Here is a 20,876-nt window from a genome sequence, read left to right as displayed (position 1 = left end):
TCTATTTAAGCTTTTACCTCCCACTCACGCTGACACCATATACACTATGCCAGATCTGTGATAAAGGCATCTGTCCCTGTGAACCTAGCCCTAGGCCATCAAAGTCAACTCTCATAAGCTATTGAGAGTCATTAGAAAAGTTTTGTACTACTGATATAGTGAAACAGCCAAACACCAAATAAACTCTCTGAGGCTGCTAGCTCTTAAAACAAATGCTTCATGACTGTTCAATTTTTGCATAGTGCAGTGTCTCAGACAGTTTTGCCAGCACAGATATATCAACTAAAAGAATAAAGTAAAAAAGCCATGTACTAAACATCACTGCTACTTCAGCAACGTAACAACCATGAAAAAGCAGAGCATTTTTGATAGCTTTGCTTGTGGTATTTGTGGAGATGATATAGTACTGCTAGCAGAAACACTCGCAGCAGAATACACTGCAAATTCATTTGGAGTCTCTACCAACATGTTTCTTTGTAGTGTGGACTAATTGCCCCTTTCTAACAGCTGGACCATACTAAGAACATACAGCCCTTGAAGTAACATCACTGAAACTTTTAAATCAAACAGCAAAGGTTATGCTTTTAGAACCAGACATCCTGGGCTTGATCACCACTGTCAATGAAACGCATACAAGTATAATATGATACTGAGGTACACTCAACATGAGACAGTTTATTGATTCCCCCACCCACCCACCACCCAGAAACTCCCAACACTTCCGTCAGCCTGTTGCAAAACGACAGAAACAAACCAACATGCTTAAGGTTACTAGAATTCAGAGGAAAAAGCAAGGCTTTACTTTGCATGCTCAACCCCACTGTGCTTCTCGCCAGTTCATGTGCCAGCAGCACAAGAGCCCTTTCTGCAGCAGCTACATTTCACTTCCCCTCTGAGCCCCCTTATAGCCTCATAAAGGATTCACCATCCATCTCACACACACTGCCTCTGTAGCGCTATCAGCTGAACATGCTCCCTTTCTCTGTCTCACCCCACTCAGCCCTGCTTTGAGCAAGCCAAATCCTCACAAGCTGTTTGAGATGATCCCAGCGCTCATCATCTCCCCACAGACACGCTCTGCTACCATTTGTGGGACCGCGCTGCAAACTAGATCAGGCAGTCTGTGCATGACCCTTTTTTTCTGGCTGGGTAAGTTTGCTGTTCTGCTTCATGCCTGGCACCACCAGAAGTTGTGCCAGTGACACCACAAATCGCCAAGTCCCCAAGCCACTATTATTGCTACGGTTTATGTACAGTTGAACTATAGCCTCAGCTAACTTTCAGTTTAGTAAATCTTTTACAGAAGAGCAGAAGAAACTCTTTAAAATAATAATAAAAAGCTGGCTGGGGTGAAGTCGCTTTAATTCATTTTTGACACCTGGTGTCAACCCAAGGCTCACGAGAAACAGTCTTGCTTCTTTGAAGCAGAACAGCATGCTAATTTGTGCTGGCAGCTCACTACAATTTTTTGAACTTCAGAAGTGAAGGAAAAATGTTTAGAAGCACAATTTTGATAATCACAGAATCAAAGAGATCACAAGAAGTGCATTCAGGATAGTATTTAATCCCAGTTACTACCCAAACTTCTTTTACTATCAACACTCTGCAGTGTATGCTAGTATTAAACAGGATTGAAGAACAGGCTTTACCATGAAATCAGAGAAGTGGGGAGAGTGCCCTGAAGGTTATTCATTAGCATTATCTCTATGTGTAGCTCACTGGGGAAAGAATAAGGAAGAGTCCTCTGTGGCATTCTATTCAAATGCATGAGCCATATTTAAACGGGGAAGGGAGATATTTCTGATGCAGACTTCACAGCAGGTCCATGACAGCATCAGTTTCACTAACACTCTGAAGATCTAGGCTAAAGAGGCCTTTGCCATACAGAACTGAGATGTGCACCTTGCATCTCCTGAACTATACGAAGACCTGAGCCAAAACTCCAAGGGCTCTCAAGTTAGCATCATGTTTTTCATAGCAAGGCAAAAAGTCCTGAACAGTACCTAGTAAAAACAGAGCATGGCCTAAATTTTATGTGAGAAGAAACCGATAAGTTAATTAAAACCTACAGTTGCATCCCCATTTCTAAGGGCCGCATCTCAGAAGTAATCCCCCAACCTCCTTCCTGCACCCAGACCTCAACCAGCCTATTTAAAGGCCGGGGAACAATAAACACTGATGAGCAGAAAGGGTCGGGGGAAGGAAGAAGACCATTACACTGACTGCGGAACGACTCCTGGGCAAGGAGAGTTGAAGACACTTTTTCGGAGGAGCAGAAAGCACAGCAGCCCACTCCCCAAGCCAGCTGGGACCCCCAGCCCGGCCAGTTCCCCTCGTTCCCCGCCGCCTCCTGCCAGGACCCCCGCCCGCCGCGACCCCTGCGCCTGCCCCCGCTAACCCCCGTCCCCCAGCCGCCTACACCCCGCGGGGCACGGCACAGCCCGCTGCCCCCTGCACACCCCTTCTCTCCCCTCGCACGGTGCTCCCGGCTGCAGCGAGGGCAGCCCCTCTTTTTCCCCCCCTCACAAGCCGGGTCTCCCCCCGCTGCAACACGCTGTCCGCCCCCCCCACCCCGTGCAAGCAGGGCACCCCGAGGCCCCCCCCGCTGCGAACAGCAGCGCTCCCTCCTCCCCGCCCTCAGGTCAGCTCCCCCGGCAGAGGGGAGCCCCTTCCCTGCCGCCCGGCCCCGCGCCGCTCTCACAGGGCGGCCCCGCTCCCCGCCCGCCGGCCCGCGACCCCCGGCCGCACAGGCCCCGCAGGACACTGGGGGCCCCCGGCCCCACCGGAACCCCGAGCGGGGCAGAACCGGTGAGCGTTCCCGCGCACCCTTCTCACCTGCGGGCCGCGGCTGCCCGCCCGGCGCCGGCCGCGGGCCCCGCTCCGGAGCGTTCCCAAAGTCCCGAGCGCGGCCCCGCTCCCCGCGCCCGCCCGCCCGCCCGCCGCCGCCTGGCCCCGCCTCCGCCTGGCCCCGCCTCCCGGTACCGCACGTCACCGCCCGCGCCAACATGGCGGGCGCCGGGCCTGTGCGCATGCGCCTAGGGGGCAGGGGACCAAGGCGAGGCGGGGGGGCTGGCGAGGGGGCGTGCCTGGGGGCGGGGCGTGGTAGGGGCGGGGCTATGTAAAAGGGGCGTGGTATGTGCCCGCGGGCCGGGGAGGGGCAGGAGGGAGGAAAGGGGGGATGGATGGATGGATGGATGGATGGATGGATGGATGGATGGATGGATGGATGGATGGATGGATGGATGGATGGATGGATGGATGGATGGACGGATGGATGGACGGATGGACGGACGGACGGATGGATAGATGGACGGATGGATAGATGGACGGATGGATGGATGGGTGGATGGATGGATGGGTGGATGGATGGATGGATGGATGGAGGAAGGGAGGGAGGGAGGGATGGGTGGGTAGGTGGGTGGGTGGGAGGGAGGGATGGATAGATGGAAGGAAGGAGGTAGGGAGGGATGGATGGGGTGATTCAGGGGGCAGGCTGCAGTGCACAGGGGCAGGAGCACTGCCTGTGGGGGCTGTCCCCAGGAGCACGGTGCATCAAGAAGAGCTGCTGGAAGAGCAGGGAGGACAGCAAGAGGCAGCAACAGCCCTTGGTGACTTAGCGAATGCAAGTGATAGATGTACAAAAACATCTCCTTGTGTTCTCCAGGGGATTAATTTGGGACCAGCGTTATTACCAAGTGAAAGGCCAGCCCCAAGTTGCTTTTCTGACCAAAGCTCAGAATTGCTTCACCTGCTCCTGTAACACTGCAGGATGGTAACCCCAAGGTTTCTTCACAGTCCTGTCCTCTCTTTCATGTGGCTGAAGCTTCGATTTGGGAACTGTTTTTCTTCTGCCATTCTGCCTGTATTGTTTCCTGTAAACACACCTTTAATTACTGAACCTCCAACATTCAACAAATTTTTGCCTGTAGGTAATCTTAGGGCAAATAACGCCTTAGTTAAGACCAGTCAGCCCTGATGAAGTTATAGGAATTTCAGCAATGCAATTCAGGGCAGAACTGGATGCAAAACTAATTATGAAGCCATAGGTAGCCTTCCAGCCAAGACTGCAATAAACTCCTCGTAGCAGCTCTGTAACTTCAGCTTGGTAAACGTCCTTGGCTTGAAAGATGCCAGCTTTAGCCCTAAAGGAAAGGTTAAACAACCTCTGAGATCATACCACACCATTTGAGAGTTGCCTATCTCCAGCACTGCTTGCTTTTAAAGCCGTCTTATCTGGAAATTTTTGAAATTGGCTTATCAAAGCCAGCATATCATCTATCTCAGAGTGAAAGAGATTCTGGTTATGTAACTCTCTAACAGATTTTGCTATGGGCAGTTTCAGGTTCACTTCTGTTCTCTTCACATCTTTAACACCAACGGAAGCAAATTCAAGCACAGAGAACCAATCGTCGCTAGACTCAAGCTGTTAAGAAATTCAGTATCTCATCTGTAGAAGAAAGCATTTTGTGTGTATACTTTTCCTACTTCTGTCCTTGAAAATGGCCTCGTGCATGAGCCAGCGCCAATCTCAACTTATCTTTACAAAACTTTGGGAGGAACGCATCTCCACTGAGAAGAGACACGGACATAGCGACACGCTGGTTATTTCACAAATGTTCCCAGAGTAACTCCAGTCTTGGAATGTGCTCGCTCACAGTGTTTTACAAAAGGCAGGTTGTTACAGTGAGCTCTTCACCTTTATACTTACTTCTTTCCATTAGAAAGTGAAATTTGCCATTAAAAAAGACCGTAGCTATAAAACACGGGTCCCTCCAGATACAATGCTCTTGCAGCTCTTTTTATTCCCAAGGCAAGGTAACGTCTACAATGCACATTTAACATGGGCTCTTGTCCAGGTTTCAAACCCACACTTCTAACCACAGAGAAACTTTCTGATCATTTTTGCTTACTTACATAGCAGAAGGTGGGATTTTTACAGCCCATGTTCCATCTCACTTCACAATTGAATATACCCATATTTTTTGCTAATGACTTGACAAATGAATCTAACAGTGCTCCGGTGTTCTTCTAAATGTTCCACCTTGAAAACCAGGCAAGTTTTCCCAGGCTTTACTTGGGATCTCTCAGCACCAAAACCCACAGATGTGCCTCTGGAAGCCCCTAGATGACAGCCCAGCTGCACAGGCGAAGGTCTGGAAAGCCCTGTTCAGCAGACCTAGGCTCTGTCACTAAGGATTTCATATGGAAAATCTGTGTACTAGCGTCGCTCAAATGTTATATTGCCATTAACAAAATTGTTCCAAGCATACTTTTCTATGAAGCTTTGATGTCTCTGTTATCTATTTATCTGCAAGAAATCCACCTTAAATTTGCTGTAGTCCCTCTGTCAGGCATCTCAGAGTATAAACACAACACAAGAAAAATATACAAAATTACTAATATAAAGCAATCTACAAGGCAAGTTTGTATACATAACTTTCACACAAGACTGTAATCACAAACATTTCCTATTAAAGTCTACTTCCAGCATAGTACCTTTCAAAACATCATTCTAAGTATTTATGTCACACATCTGACATTTGATAACTATAATGAACACAATTTGCCGAGGCAATATATGTTTCCAGCATCTAACAGCAGTATAAAGAATGAATAAAATTACCAGTTCAGACAGACCATGTTTATATTCACCCCGCAATCATTTTGCATTGATATTACAGATTACAGTGAGAGAACAATATCCATTCAGCAACAGTATTTCCTGTTCAGAAATTTTACAACTTGATTTTATCTAAAAAGAAAATATAACGCATACCCAGCCCCACCTGAGCTCAAAACAATTCACTCTGAACATTTGTCATAAATTATAACAGAATCTATTAGGAAGCCAAATGCAGAACTTGGAACTAAGGAACTAAGAGGAACCAAGCTCTATTAAGCTTCAATTGCTTGTGACGGGGTAGATTCACTATTTGCAGTTCTGCAGATAGTCACTGGTGAACTTAATTTGAGCGTGTGAGGAGCTGCAGGGGGAGTACACATACATGTGTATTTAAGGCAGCGTTTCTCCAGCTGTTTTGGCTAGCATCGCCTGCCAAAGCGAACTGCACCATCCACGACCCCTTCTCCAAGTGCGATGCTGTAGAGTAAAATGCATCTACTTCCAGCTCTTGAAGCGAGCTTGTCCATTGCACAAGCACTTTTTATTTCCTTGCACCTTTTGCATTTTGCTGTTCAGAAAAGTTGCTTTCAGTATTTACGCTTTTTCTATACTGAAAACGTTCTGTGTTAGATAGATCTGCATATTCATGCCACGATAACAGCCTCACAGAATTAAAATAATTCTAAAATGACATGCGAGGTGCATATCTGTCAGGCAGTAAACACTGAAAATATTTTCTGATAAAAATAATTAATTTTAAGAATATTTAAAGCCCTCAACTTTCCCCGTCACCCCCAGTGACAGACAGCTTGATTCCAGCCATACACACTCATTTCCAAAGTTCACTGACTACTCTTGTCCCCACTAATGCGTAACAAATCCTACAGAGCTGGGTTTTCCAAGTCAGTTTTATTAACCTGGACTAAAAAGTAACATCTTGTAGTTATTTTTTAGTAACTAAAGCTGTCTGGAGCAGCTCCATCAGTATTACTCCAACCTCCAAGAGGGAGATAGGGATTTGAGCAGCAATAAATCATGTTTGCTGAGGCTGGTGAAGCCTTATAAAAAAATCTTTCCAGAGCAGAGCGTACCTACATCCTATTTGTGCTGTTTTCCCATGGTGTGAATTGGAAATTTCCCCAAGGAGGTTACCAAATTCAAAATCCTCAGTGGGAGGCTCACTGTCCCAGCAGTGCTCTACCACGCTGCCCTACTCCACCTCCACTTCCAGCAGCTCCCAGGAAGCACCAGCCACTTTCCAGGAACACCAGAAAGGAAGGAAAGCCTCTCCCATTTCCCAGGAAGGGGGGATGTTCAGACCGATGGCATTTGTCTTCCCAAGTTAACTGTTAATGCATGATGGAGCCCTGCTCTCCTGGGGATGGCTGAACTCCCGCCTGCCCATGGGAAGCGGTGAATGAATCCCTTGTTCTGCTTTGCTTGCCTGCGCAGCTTTTGCTTTACCTATTAAACTGCCTTTACCTCAGCCCCTGAGTTTTCTCACTTTTACTCTTCTGATTCACACCCCCATTCCCCCGGGGAGGGGGAGCAAGCGAGCGGCTGCATGGGGTTTAGTTGCACGCCGGGGTTAAAACACAACAGCACAGGGGAAGTTTCTGGCATCTTCTCACAGAAGCCACCCCTGTAGCCCCCCGCCCTGCTACCAAAACCTTGCCATGCAAACCCACCAAAGCTTGGAAGAGAAAATAACTGCCTGGTATGTGCTGGCACACATTAGCATTTTAGATTACAGTTGTAATACAGATAGACCCTGCGTGTGCAAGCCTTGATTTTCAGCCTTTTTTCACCATCCATAGTCATTCCCACAAACACAAAAAGGAGTGTAAAAAACTAACCTAAAACCTAATTTTTGCTGATACCACTTTTAATGTCTCATCTCTCTTTGCCCTGTTAATGTCTGGTCTCTCTATGCCCTCCATACAGTTTCCCACTGTGGAAATGATGGTTACTGGGGACAGCAGAGCAAACCGGCTGTTTGGACAGCCTGCCCTTCTCTACCAGGCAAAACCGCAGCAGAACAAGGAAGAAATCAGCATAAACATCATTGCTATTCTCAAAGAAACATTTCCAATGTAAATGGAGCATGTCACCAGAGAGACACAGTCAAAATACTAAAATGTGTAGGAAGGGGGAATTACTTTGGCCACTGAGCATTAAAATTCATCATGTGTAGGGAAAAAAAGACAGTAAACATTCAGGGTACGATTGATCCAAACCTTAAGAGTTCAGGAAGATAAATGAAATGTGAAAGGAGTGGAAGGAAAGATGGGGAAATCAGAGAAGAGTACTGCAAGGAGTACAGTCCATAACTAACATTCAGGCAGAAAGGAAGCCATCCCAGTGCAAGAGGAGGGTTAAGCGCCTCAGGAATTTGGAGTGGTTGCAAAATTTAACATAGCAACTACAAAGACAGTATCTGACCTAAATATGCCACTTACATCCTTACATTGTCTTGTGCTACAATAACCTCTATAGCTTGATAACATGAAGGCCTAAAAAAAAAAGTAACACTGACATTTTAATCCTATTTTTTTAAACTCATATGTGGTAAGACTGCTGTTTGAGTTATTCTTTTTAAACAAAATAGCAGTAGATCTTTCCTGCTGTATCATGCCAGCTCTGTATAAACAGGTGAAGTGGGGATCAGACCGTCCATCACTCCCTTTCAGCATCAGAGGTCCATTGCCCAGGGTACAAGTTATCATGATGGCCACACAAAATATTTTACCCACTTTGTCTTGCAAATTCTTGTATGATTGCAACATTTACATTTGTAACAAGGACTTCCTCATCTTCGGTTGAATAAATTGTTTTGGAAGCCTTCCTTGGGAACATAAGCAAGGACAAGTAACAAGCCTTTACCAACTGCAGTCTGCCAGTCTCAGCATCGAGTCTTCCCTTACCTCAGATGATTTCATTCAAAGAAAATAAATAGCAGTGGAACTTGCAATTTTCTCCAAAGTCATTTTGGAGTTTATCATGTTTTTCCTCCAGCTAATCTCAGTGAAGCAGAATTTTAGATTTGGAGGAATAGCTATTTTTAAAATTGAGTCCTTTATGTTATAACATATTACAATTTAAAAATCACTGGTTTTTACTGGCCAGCGAGTGGTTTTCCTTAGCTGCGGTAAAGAACTATCTGGGGAGCAGGAGAAGGCTGCAGGTTGTGCCCAAGAACTCAGTGCAGGACTCTGTCAAGACATTTCCTTGGAAATCCAGGCGCTCTTCCACAGCAGCCTTCATTTGTAAGTCCTACAGGAATTTTTTTGTAAAGTCTTCCCTTGCTTGCTCTCTTTGAGATACATATTCCTAAAGAGGGTTGGGGCAACCTAATATTTTAGTGGTACTATTACTCTGGATTGCTCTTTTTCTTAATTTCTTACACACGTTTTGAGACAGTCCAGGAAGAGTGGGAATCCGACATTTGAGTCATAGATTTTCAGAAAGTTCTAAGTCCCAGTTATCTGGGGTTTTGTAAGCCAGTTTTGTATCTTCACTGTCTCGTTTCCAAGGTTTGGGGTTTGATCTAGCTTTTACTATCTCAAGGAAAAAAATAGCCAGATGTAATCCCTTTTTTGCTGTCAGGCAATAAGTGAAGTAGTGCAAGTAAGGAAATGCTTCCAACAAATGTCAGAGGAGAAACACAAAATACAATACTCAGCTTGAACTCTACACATTTCCAAAATGTGCTACAAAAGGGCTTTTAATATCATTCCCATCAATCTCTCTTTTATTTTTAAATGTCTGTACAGCTAGAATGTCCCAACATTGAGCTTTGATGTGCCAGCATGGGAATGCTTTATGATTCATGAAATAATTACGTTCTCATTTACCATATACAAGTTTCAACAGCCAGCAGAAATGCTGGGTTAATCAATGTCTTCTGCAAGTCCTCACTGTTCTTCTAGTTTGGGCAATTAACTGCAGCACTTTTTGCACAGGATTACTAGTCACCACAGATAACTACTTTCCCCTCTGTAGACTGTATATTCTCCAGGCTAAACAATCTATCATTGCATGCTTATATGCTTTTGTTCCCTGCTGGCAAATGGTACTGACTTCTCCCATATGACCACAGGTCAGCTTTAAGAATATGACAGGAATTTAAAATAATAATAATAATAAAATCGCAAACTTCAGTAAAATCACCTTGCTTTTGACTCCTAAAACTGGTGATACAGGTCTTTCTTATCACAAAGAGGAAACAGGGAGCTCAACACTTATCTTGCCAGGAATGTGGCAGGATAAAGAAGATCACTTTCATCTTCCTTCCCGTTCCCACAGGTGGGGATGGACAAGGAACAAATGCCAGTGGAGGAAACTGCTCCAGCCAACAAAGTTCAGCCAGGATGCAGGAAAAGTGGCCTGTGCCAGATGGAGGGTTTATGTATGTAATTCCCCCTGGAGCAATAGGGAGAGCAGTGCCTTTTGATGAGGCAATAGAGCAGTGCACTACAGCACTGCACTGCTTTTTTGCTCAAGGTACATGGCACACTCCATAAGCTAGCTTGGTACCTGGGAATTTCTTTCCACATAGAAGAAAGCAATGCACCTTTGTTTCCTTACAATTAACATTAAGGTTAGAAAGTTTGGAACTCTAACAACGCCTGCATGTCGTAATAAATCATCCTTTATCACTACCATATCAAAGAAAAATATGGATCTCTGTCATATTATTTTCACTATAATGAGAAAAGTATTAAAAGCCAGATTTTCTTGCTTTTTGCAAACACTCATGCTGATCTTTGGAGCACTGCTCATGTGAAAGTTGTAAAATCTGACAGAATTTGGTTATGACACAACCTAACTATGTCCTGGCAGAAGAACTACCTCTTACCTGCCCTGGCATCACAGAAGTGGTGCAAGCAGCTGCATACTCTTGTTCTGCAGAATGTAAGCTGCTAAGTGGGCTTTCTGCAGTGATCGATAGTTCCTATATCCAAGCAATCTGTCTTTAAGTTCACTCCCAATTAAAGATCACAATGAATGTAAAATAAATTATTGTTTGCTGTCAGGAAATACATTAACAAAACTGTCTCCAAGCAAGAACAGCTCAATGGTTCCAAGAGCAGCAAATTTAGTTAATGTCAGTGATGTGGAAGTACTCCATGCATCAACTGAGCTCACCCAGTAGTAAAGCATCTCAGTACTCTATGAGCTACCCCTAAACCTGGTCAGGGGGACAACACAGGACTATGCAGCTGACATTTCCAAAAGCAACACTTCAAAAAGAAGTTTCAAGTTGCCACAGGATAAAATGTAGTGCCTCATCACGATGGTCCCCGAGAGCAAGGAGGCACATGTCAAACTCATGTGCTCTCCTGCCCTGAGGCAGATTTGGGTACATCTACTGAGGCTAAACAGCACTGCGGGAGCAGCAGTGAAGGGTTTATTTGCTATGTTATTTCTTCAGAGATAAACAAATTTTCATGAAATATGCTTGTACCACTGAGATACTGCAGTGTGCACAGTATCTGCAGAATCTAATGAAAGCAGCTACCTCATTACAGGGTATTTTACTGCAGAAGTTGTGTGGGTATAAATCCTCAGTTTTGAGTTGTGACTGCACTAAAAGCCCATGCCTTTATCTTTCTGTCCAGAACAAGGATATTGACTGTGGAGGGAAAACAAAGAAGCCCTTCAGTCCAATACTTTAGCAACAGGGGAACGTTTCAGCTACTCGCATACTGATTTGGTAAGATCAAGATCTGTGAGACCAGAGAGGGCAGAGGTGAATTTTAGAGACCCCCACTGAGCCTGCGTAAATGGCAAAAGGAAGGTGAAATTCACAAACAAAAATACAACACAACACATCAAAAGAAACAACCTAAGCTCCTTGCAAGGTTCACAGCCTAGTTCCTGAAGAGACTGATTGCTGCGCGAGGTCTGCCCGGGGATATCTGTTCTGACCACAGAGATTTACCCTTTTCACAAGCTTTCTAACATGGGCTTCATTTAAGGAGGTGCATTTGGCTGTAAACAACAGCAATCGGGCCACAGGATCATCGTTTCACTAGTTCTAGTCGATCTCCCAGACAGTGTATTGCCATGTAGAGGCTGCATGAGCAAAAGCTCCTGTGTATATGAGCTCTGTGTCTGCTATGGGTCACCCTGAATTTTGTGTATGAGAAAGAGGGGGCACAGGAAAGAAGGCCACTGCTGACGGAAATCTTGATCACCACCGGCCCTCATCGCTGTGCCCAGAACCTGTAAAACCCTGCTTGTTTTGTTGCCAGGGGTGGGGTAAGATATTATTTTAATTTTAAAATTTGATTCTCTGTGTTTTGGCCAAAGTTCTCAGCAGCGTGCAATCCTCCCTTCAATGAGACATAATGAATTAGCATAAAGTGTGGGTTGTAAATTACAGGTCATCAGTATTGGCAGGGAAATTATAGGTGCTCGACAGCATGATAAATACTGGAGGTGAACCCGGCCAATTGCTTTCGAAACTCCTTATTTACTGCTGGTCCCAGCTGCAGGGTTCTGATGGCTCTAAACATCACTTTTGAATAACAGGACAGGGATCACATAGAATGCCTGTCCATAGGGTATAGAGGCAAACCCAGACACAATCCAGTGAAATGCAGTATCAAAAGTAATACAAATATATAGGGTGTCTGTATCAGTGAAGCTGCACTTCATTTGGTTCAATGCATCATTGAAAATAATTTCCATTAAACTCTACAGCAAGCATTTTCAAAATATCCTTGAAAGGCTCCTGGAAATAGCTGCGAGTGCCTGATGAGCGAGCGCAGCTAGTGCTCCTCTTTGTGCCATTAAAACCAGAGGCGCAGAAGCAAGCCCTGATTGTCTTTTCTCCAGTGTTTTGTTGTCTGGGCTCTGTGACAGTATTTTTTATGTGATGATTGGAGCCTCCACAGCTGGGAATTCAGGGGGCTTTACAAGGCAGAGATTGCATTTTCCTTCAGATACCTTGGATATCTGCTCTATAGCAATCCCTTCAGTGCCAGGGAGGGATCCTTAGGGATGTTCTAATCCAGGTGTTCAGGCAAAGAGGGAAAAAGAAAACTGGTTCTGCATTTCCCTTCAGGAGCAGAGGTTGCAACATGCACAGTCCACAGGCTGTGCCTTGCAGGCAGCCCTGTCTATTCAGTGCTTAAGGATGCAGCTAATAGTTCTTTGCCATCTCACAGACAAGCAGAATCCTTGATGTCACGGGTGCCTTCCCGAGGACGCTGACCACCACATCATGCTGGGGTGTATGGTATCACATCCATTTAACACTAAACCTCTGCCTCTCCTCCCTGCCTTGGCACACTTGCCGCTATCCAGCAGAGGGGCTCTTGTTCCTTTCCACCCGCACACCCCGGGCATGCCAATGGCAATCGATTTTCCTTGCATGGGCAGATGTGCACTCAGTGGAGAATCAGCCACCACTGTGCGTGGTTTCCATCCTGCTGGGCTGCTTCATAGCCACACTGGGCCATGCAGGGCTGCCTGAAAATATCGGTGACTTTATTCCTTTTCTTATTCAGGGAGGAATTTAGACCATCTTTGTTTAATGTTTTAAATATACACTTTAAATTTTTTATATCCAACTCCATTTCCTGGCCAGCCCTTGTGTACCGGTGGTGTGATGTGCCTCCTTTGTGACTCCTCCTGGAAGAGAATCAGTTTATTAAAAAATGAAATGAGGATTCTCATTAAATGAGAAAAATCATGTCCATTCTCAGACCTGCTCTGTCTCAAGGCATCATAGCTGAGCTGCTTAACCCTCTTTTCAGTCTCCTTGCATGAACCCTTTGTATGCAAGACCCCAGAGGCAGCTTCCAAAGTCCCTGAGCTTTTCAGGAGAAAAAAATAAAAATTGAGGTACTTGCACTGATTATACTTTTTTTTCATCAACAGATTTGGCATTAAAAATACACATTTCTGACAGCAGAAACTTTCATTGGTCCCACCAAATTATTGCCAAGGAAGCCTTTAAAAAGAGATTACTGCTCCTGCCTCACTGCATCCTTCCTGCTTGCCCATGGTGCTGCTGATGCTCAGAAATGCAGCAGGTATCCTGGATGCTGCCTGCATTTTATTGTGCAGCTCCTGAGGGGTGGTGAGGAATCACAGTTTAATACAGTGCATCCGAATTGTAACTGAATTGCAGCCTGCAGCTAAGTGGAAAGACATTAAAATCCAATGTCAGTGTTTCACTGTGTATTTGATGTTCCACCATACCTCTGAAATAATTGATCATGTCTCTCTATATATATTGTCTCATTTTTCACCCACGGCTCTGCAAGCCCCTGCAAACAGCCTAGTACAATTTCCCAGGCAGGTCACAGAGATGTGGACAAGTCCCAGTGACACCTGCTCAAACCACTGCCTGATGCTGGCAGTGCTGGACCACACGATTTTTCTGTGTAAACTCTATTTTAATGAGGAATGCTGTAAGAACAAGGTTTTACAGATAAACCCTGAGTATAAAGAGAGATCGTGACAATGTACCCTGAATCTAAAAGAAAGTCATCTCTCTAAGGAGGTTGTCTAAATGAACATCGACCTCTAGGCGGGAGGTTGTGTGCACTTCAGCTCACTGCTTTTGTTTCAGAAGTGAAGGGCCAAAAAAGCGCATTTTTCTTTTCTAGCTAAAGAAGTCTAAGAAATCACCTCTATCCCATTACTTCCCAGCTAAAAGCCTTCAGTGGTGTGGAGTCTCCGCTTAGCCAAAGCAGGACAGAAATCAGCATCACTCCAGGAGAAGAGATCTGGCCAGCAACACAGGACATGTGTAATCAGTCCCACTGCGAATTGTTGGCAGAAAAGCTTTTCCAAGGAGCCGCAGCCCTCCACTCCCTTCTCAGCACTGTAGATGGGAGGCAGCCTCCGGGCTGGCACCTCCAAGTAGCTGGGGAGCATGGACCACAGCCAGACACATATCCACCCTGCTGCTGCGAAAGTTCCTGCAGAAACCAACCAAAAAAAAAAATATTATATATGCTAAAAAGCATAATAAATAAACAGCATAGACCACTTAAAAAAATATATGAGTCACTGTGCACTTCGTAGCTCCCCAAATCAGTTCTTCTTTGAATATGATCCAGTGGCAGCTGCAAATTTATTTGATTTGAATGTATGTCGGCCCACTTAATTCATCCTGCCTGGGTTTTGCAGCGTGACTCCATCCTGGTGCTGCAAAATACAAAGTAGGTGTCAGAAACAAAAAGGTATTAGATACATCCACCCTTGCGCCTGGGCTTTTTGGGCACGCAGCACCCCAGAGATAAGAGCAGCCAGGATGCCTGGTTCCTGGAGCATTCCTGACAGCTTGCTGATGCCTGAGAGGCACGGGCAGTGGTGATCGTGGTGGTCAGTGGAGGCTTTGGCCCCTACAGAGGCCAAAAGACCCTACAGGTTAATATAACTTCCTTTGGCTACAGCAACTGCATTCACTGTACCTCTTTCCCAGGCATGATTTAGTTTTCACCGTGGGTGCTATTGTTCCCAGTTGCTCTATGTGTAACATGAACGTAGAAAATATGCAGAGGAGGGTTGTAAACATTGCTGTTTTAGCTGGGACTCAACAAAAGAATGAGAAAAACCATAATCAGGAACACCGAGCAGCTATAAATGAATAGACACACCCTTGCAAGAGTGGAGATCCAATAAATATTTGAATATACTGACCTCTGAAATCAAAATGCTAAAAATAGTCTCTACCTTTTGTGTTTCAAAAGGAGAGTATCCTGTTGCCAGTAGAGATTTCTATAGTATTGGAGAGAGCAGGTTAACATCACGCTTCCCTTGTCCCACTTCCATCCTCAAACCACCATAGCTCCAGGAGTGCCACTGCTAAGCATTTTCTAGCCATTTCTCTGTTTCCCCTGTTTTTTTGCAGGGGGGTTCTTGTTTTAAAGAAAGTCATAACAATATAAGAAGCAACTTTACATTAAAGAGCAAAACTTCCTTAGTATGTCTCACTGCATCGTTGGAAAAGGAACCGTTTTCCCAGCTCACCTTCAGGTACCCTATCCAACAACCTTCACAAAGGTATTTTGTAATTCATTTTGTATATTTTACATGTAACATTTAACATATATGGGAGAGATGAACAAACAAGGATCCACACACAAATTCCTTGAAATTTCTGTGATGTAGAATATAAACGTGATTTGTGTAAAAGGAAAAAATATTAATCCTAAGATATGAAAGGCCACCAAGCAGCCCTGCACCACAGCAGTGTCAGCTGGCTCATGGCTGGCTCTGCTCCTTGAGGTGGTTAGGGGGGATTTATACCTTTCTGTCACTTCCAGCCAGTGGCACTGGGGTAGAAATCGCTCACCCTCCTGGGGCAGCAGTTGGAAGCTGGCCTGAGCTTGCTCCACCACCTCTCAGGTGCTGTGAGCAGCAGTGGCAGGAGAAGGCTCAGACATAGTCCTGGCTCACTCCAGCATGGACTCCAGCAACAGAGCATCTCCAAGATCAGGGTGGGAACACCGTGAAGGGAAGTCCCAGCTCCTCCCTGGAAGCCCTGAGATAAAACAGGCAGAATTTTACAAAACTTTAATAAACAGTAAAGCAGTGTTTAATTGCAGCAATTAATATTGAATGTAACAAATGCACAAAGCAAAAATGCAAAGGCAGCACTAACTGTAGGGCAAACTGGGGCATTTGTGTTAATCATCCTGAAGGGCTCCCAGTACCTGCCCTGTTCAATCGGAGCAGAGGATAAGTGACAACCCAGGCTCCCCCTACCCCCAGGAGCCATTTCAGACCTTGGGGGACTCCAGAAGACTGGGCTCTGCTGTCCTGGGGACACACGCTAGTGTCCTGCACATTGCCTTTGGCCCTTGTGAGCATTTGCAAGCCACAGGGATAGCAGCTAACACTCAAATTCAGCCAAGAAAAGCATCCCCACAGGAAAGGCGTTACTACCTGCACTTGCGTGCTGGAGAACCGCAGAAAGGTGCTCACTGCAATAGTGTATGTTACTGGAAAAGTCATAAAGTAAGAAATTAAAAGAGTCTGGGTATCATGACAGAGGAGAAAACATGACCGGCTGGGGAAAGGAAATATCTAGGAAAAGATACACAGAATGCTGCTGATAGAGGACAACTGCTGTCCTGTGACAGCTTCTGGAGGGTCTATAACCAAAAGCACTGAAGGTCAGAAAAGAAGTGTTGAAGTGCCAGGCAAGGAAATATGCAGAGACCAAGTGCAGGTTGAATATGTGCACACAGAGGTGATGCCCAGCGAAGCTCAGACGCCTGCCTCTACCAGTGAACTCCTTCAAAAGGAGATGTGAATCTGAGATGATCATGTGAGATGATTTCCACTGAGATCTGGATACCTGCCACTGCTGGCTGATCTTTGAGAAACTTTACAGATTATGCTGAGACCTCTACCAGGCATCATTCTTGCTGCTGTTACTTCTGTAGTAGCCTTGACATGTAAAAGGACGCTCAGAAATTACTTCTGCAAAAGATTTTGACTTTCAGTGCCACAGCTTCAGCTTCTGGGGAAATGCTCTCAAACAGGAATTCCTTGCATTGTTTTGAAGAAAATGGAGGAAAAGTGCATAGGCCAACAAACAGGATGGACGGGGCCAACAGAAGCAGGGAGAAGGCTATATGGAGGTAAATGCAGGCAGAAATATGGGTTCAGTGTGTCAGCCTTGACTTTCTACTCTGAAATAGGTCTTGGCCCCACTGAAACATGCTGCCGCTACCTCTGTCCCACTCATCTCAGGCATGGTTATGCCAATGGCCATGAGCGTTAACATGCTCCCTCACTGCAGCCATTCAGCAGCACTAAGCTGCATCCATTTTTTGCATTAATTTGAAGTGCTTTGTCTGACTCTCATGTCCTCACAGCTCTCTCTTCAAAGCATTTGCACCACTTCAAGGAGGATGGGGCATCACTGGGGCTGGGCTCTGCCTGCTTTGGGCATCTGCCTGGGGCTCACGGGAACCACAGGGAAGAGTGATCCCTTTTCACCCACCCATCAGCCTTGGTCTGAGATTCATTTGAATGCACATGTACCATCACAGAATGTAATTGCGTTTACAAGCATGAATGAATCTCATCAGTTTTGCTTATTATTTCAAGGGGGAGGGTTGCTTGCTTAATGCTCCGTAGTTAATGTCTCTGCTGTAGAAGAGACAAAGCTATTGCTCTGTTCTCAGTCACAGCTATTTATATCTTGTAATAACACTCCTCAGGATACAAGGAAAGGTATGAAACCAATAGTGTAAAATTAGGACAAAGGCACAACCTCCAGGGCTTTTCTGCTAAAAACCTCTCTCTAACATTACCACCTTGCTTTTGTTTTCTCTGCTGGATTGCTCCCCTGCAGTCTCTCAGGTAGACGTTCTTTAATTCTGCTTATTTAAGTGTAATTCAAAGCAAAAGGAGTCCGTGTCTTTGGGGAGATCAGTCCCACATTCAGCACTAGACATGCTGACACCTCCGAGAGGCCAGTGACAAAAAAATCTTTTAAGACCCTCTAAATGCTGAGGAAATCAGAGGTAGCTATTGCCAGCACTGGTCAGATAACACCCCAGCTCTGCCTTTGGTTGCGGTTCTTGCTGTGTGCAGCGGATCAGGGCTGGATGTGTCCAAGCCTCCTGGTCAGTGTGAAGCCACTTGCTGGGGAGAGATTGCCAAGGAAGCAAAGGGAAAAAAGACCCGCAGAAATCCAGCCACATCTGAGCCACTTGGCAGGTACTTATTGTGCCTTCTTAAATGCTTCCTCTAACTTTAAAATCACAGCTTGTCTTTTAGGAGTTTGTTTGAGATGCTGCTTTGCTGCCCCTGAGATGTTTTTCCCTTAACAATTCCCTAAGGAGAAACTGCCTGACAAAAATAAGTACTTAGTAATTCTTCAGAAATCAGATGTGGATGCTATTGCCTTAAATCTCCACTGCCAAAATACATATATTTGTAGCATATATACCGTTCCTTGTGGCAACTTGTACTCAGATGATTTTCTAGTTGTTTCCCCTGCTATTAAGCCTGTCTCCTGAAGTTTCACAAACATCAGAGGTTCTACTCCTTCAAAAAAACTTCTGTGCTTAAAAGTGACTCACGTAGCCAGATGTGCCACAGTGTTACATGCATTCAGCGCTATTTTTATGCCTCTCTGTTTTGTTCAATGATTAAAGGTTTTATTACGTAGCCCAGCACTTTGAAATGGAAGTTCAGCACCGCAGTTCAGTGCTCCATCCCACATTAATCTCTCCCTGATTGCAGGGAGATGCTGCCCTAAACACTCTGGGCAGATGGGGCCATGCTTTGAGCGCATCCACAGCGACGCCTTCTCTGGGTTTTGTTTTGAGAGGTGTCTCCTCTGGATAGGGATGAGCTGTCTGGGGTGTCCTTCCAGGTCTCCTTGGGCCTGATGGAAGCCAGTTCAGGCAAGGAGAGCTATGGGGATGTTCCCAGCCTGCCCTTGCTTCTTGCCTGCCTGCCAGCTGTGGCCCCAGCATCATTCACTGGCCAAACAACTCTGCAGCTGCTGGCGGGAAAGTGAACCTCAACTCGTTCCCTTACTCCTTTTCCTACAATTTTTTTCTTTCAGAACATATGCAGATTGAGATTGTACACGGTTTCCAAAAGCTTTCAATTACCTGGCAAGGTCATCAGAAAAATGCCAATAGAAAAACCCCACCTACTGTGTAAAGTTTGTAGAAAAACACATTAAAAAAAAAAGAAAACAAAACAAAAACTGTCAGTATTTCAAACCCTAATGCTTGTGATCAAGAAGGAAGGAGCAGAGCTGTGCCTGTGTTTGTCTCTGTGCATTGCCTCGTGTCCACAAGGATCATGCCTGGGGCTGTCCTGCTGCTCCTGAACCCACCTGCACCTACATGGTTTCTTCCATCGGCTCAGAGCTGCTGCCTCAGCACCCGGCTGCGGGAGGGGGGAGCACTGGATCTAGATAAAGAATACACCTTGTTCAACAAACACTTGACTAGAAATGCAGACAGCATAATCATACCCATCTGCTTCAGAAAAGGCTTCTGAGGAGTTAAGCTACACCCTTGCTACGTCATCTATCCAATTATAATTTGGCTACCTCCCCCTGGGAATTAGCATAGAAGCTAATCACTATGTAAACTGCAGAACGTGTGGGAAATTGTCTTTTATCAGCACCAGTGTCACCCTGGGAACGGCAGGGTTCAGGCACCAGTATGCTAGGTCCTCCCTGCAGCAATGCCACCAGCTGCTCTTGGCTGCTGAGTGTTTTGAGGCTTGGGGAAAGGAGCTTGGCCCAGGATTTTTCCTGCCCCAAGCCCCGTGGGGTGGACACCACAGATCCCTGATATGGCTGTGGTCTAAGGCACGGTCTGCTCCTCACTAGGGGTGGGAAAAAAAGGTGTAAGGGCTAGTGGTGGTGCCCAAGAGCTTCTCTGGAGCCTTGCAGCCAGTGGCACCAGGATGTACATGAAGGCCAAACTGGGAGGAAGGCTCCAGCTCCCAGGGCTGACCCACTCCTGGCACAAACTGACTCCCCCCGCAAAGGGCAGGTTAATTCACCCTGAGCATCACCGGAGCATCTGTACTCCCCACAGCGAGGGCTAGAGCAAGCTGTTGCTCTATAGGTAAGGATGAGTCACTTCCCTCCAGAGCAGCGGCTCCCAAACTACCAGCAGGCAGGATTTTTTTTTTTTTTTTTTTGCAACAATGCTAATTTTTTTGCTTGATCTTAAAGGGTGCACTCAAGAGAGCACAAAACAAATCTACGTACATGTGGGAAGATGGTGAAACTTTGCTCTGAGCAAGCTCTGGGAAGACACTGCGTCTGCGCATTGCCAGCAGGACTCAGGTCAGGATTTTCTAGCTAACTAACTACTAACCAGTGTTTTCCACTGGAATACTCTAGTGCTGAAGTACTTCTTTCCCACCGAGAAATTAAATAATTCATTTTGAGCCAGCTCTTTGAGGTCTCTCGCCTGCCATTCTGCAGTACCAAATCAAAACCTTTTTCATCCTCTCTCCAGCTGAGCCACCATCGTGTCAAGAGAAGGGTGGTCCTAACCCCAGCCAGGGGCTGTCTCCCAGGCAGAAGGTGCAAGCAGGAGGCCCTGAACTTCTTCTCCACGAGCGTAAGCAGGTATGCAACACACTGAGAAAACACCCAGACATATGTGTGGAGCAAGGATATACTTTCAGAGTGGCCGATGGCTGAGGGGGTGCCTGCCATCCTGGGAGAGGCTGAGAGTTGAGTCCTTACCTGATGCTTCCCTGGGCATGGTGGCAGGGCAGGCAGCCCCAG

The 20,876-nt window shown here is 45.8% G+C and overlaps 1 protein-coding gene across 8 annotated transcripts in view; it reads right to left on the bottom strand.

The window, feature by feature from the left end:
* The window catches only part of KLHL13 (kelch like family member 13), an 84,597-nt gene extending 81,648 nt beyond the window's left edge, over positions 1–2,949 (bottom strand). For 2 of the 8 annotated variants that reach the window (XM_056359706.1, XM_056359712.1), the window contains exon 1: positions 2,836–2,949. The gene's annotated coding sequence lies outside the window, so the exon portion shown is untranslated. The remainder of the gene's footprint in view (positions 1–2,835) is intronic. The other 6 variants (XM_056359709.1, XM_056359716.1, XM_056359717.1 and 3 more) reach the window with 5 other exon arrangements.
* Between the last annotated feature and the right edge of the window lie 17,927 nt (positions 2,950–20,876).

Source organism: Falco biarmicus, chromosome 14 (assembly GCF_023638135.1).
Source record: "Falco biarmicus isolate bFalBia1 chromosome 14, bFalBia1.pri, whole genome shotgun sequence".
NCBI classification, from domain to species: domain Eukaryota; kingdom Metazoa; phylum Chordata; class Aves; order Falconiformes; family Falconidae; genus Falco; species Falco biarmicus.
Note: the sequence above shows the minus strand (reverse complement) of the source record. Positions and strands in the feature narration are given on the sequence as shown.